Consider the following 1561-nt stretch of genomic DNA (forward strand, 5'->3'; position numbering starts at 1 on the left):
ATCTTGGAATGGAATATGTACATCGGAAAATCGTTTAGTGCCTCATTTCAGTCTCAATGTTTGCTACCATGGCCTCAGTGACAACGGTCAATCCGGGTGTTGCTATCCCCCGGGCGTGGAGGAACAGTCACGTGATACAGTTCACGTATACTTCAAAGTCCAAATATTCCACACAAAGATTCCACAGTCATACCTCCGTACTAGACATGGCCTTATATCCCTAACCCTAACCCTAACCCTAATCCTAACCCTAATCCTAACCCTAATCCTAACCCTAACCGTAACCCTAACCCTGATCCTAACCCTAATCCTAACACTAGTGCTGCCACATTGCGGTACTGTCCCTCCACGCCCGGGGGATAGCATTTCCCGGTCAATCCCACGACGAGCTTCTGCTGTCGTCCACGGTGTGGCGCCACAGTCGCCCCCTCCCCCATCGCACGCCAAAACCGCAAAACATCGCAGACGACGACGCCATATATCGGTGATGGTGTTTGCACAGGAAATTACCTTCTAGAAACTTAAATATTGCTGAGGAAAATCAAATAAAAGCGGCGGCCGAGATTAATGCGAGATCGTTCTATGCTTCGTCTGCAGCAGCCAAAACATCGGTGCAATCTAAAAGGCCAACCAACGGTATCTTCGAGTCACGGCCCGTTATTTTTGTGTTTTTTTGCGTGCGTGCGTGCGTGCGTGCGTGCGTGCGTGCGTACGTGCGTGTGTGCGTGTGTACGTCGTGCGTGCGTGCGTGCGTGTGTGTGTGTGTGTGTGTGTGTGTGCATTGCTGATGTCGTTGTGGTTTCCGTTGCCGATGACGATGACGATGGTGATGTTGCTGCTGACATCGTTGTGGTTTCCGAAGACGATGACGATGGGGATGCAAACATCGACGTAATTACTGCTTTTGTTATTCTAATTGTTGTCGTTCATAAAGGTTGAACGGCTAAAACACACACACACACACACACACACACACTAACACACAACACGACACCACACACACAATCACATAGCACACACACACACACCACACACACACCATACACACACACACACAACACCAACACAGTCGCACACACACATACACACACACACATACACACACAACACACAGCATACACACACAGCACAACACACACACACAACACACCACACACACACACTACACACACACGTCACACACCCACACGCACCACACACACACACACACACACGCAACACGACACACCAACACACCACGACACACACACACACCATCATCCAGCACGTCACACACACACGCACACACACACACACAACACACACACACACACACCACACACACACACACACACACGTCACACAGACCACACACACACACACACACCACACCACAGCACACACCACACACACACACACACACACACACACGTCACACAGACACACACACACACACACACACACACACGCACACACACAGCACACGGTCACACAGACACACCACCACAACACACACAACACACACACACACACACAACAGCACACACAACTACACAACACACGTACAACACACACACACACA

The sequence above is a fragment of the Priapulus caudatus genome, unplaced genomic scaffold (assembly GCF_000485595.1).
Source record: "Priapulus caudatus unplaced genomic scaffold, Priapulus_caudatus-5.0.1 Scaffold930, whole genome shotgun sequence".
Taxonomy (NCBI): domain Eukaryota; kingdom Metazoa; phylum Priapulida; class Priapulimorpha; order Priapulimorphida; family Priapulidae; genus Priapulus; species Priapulus caudatus.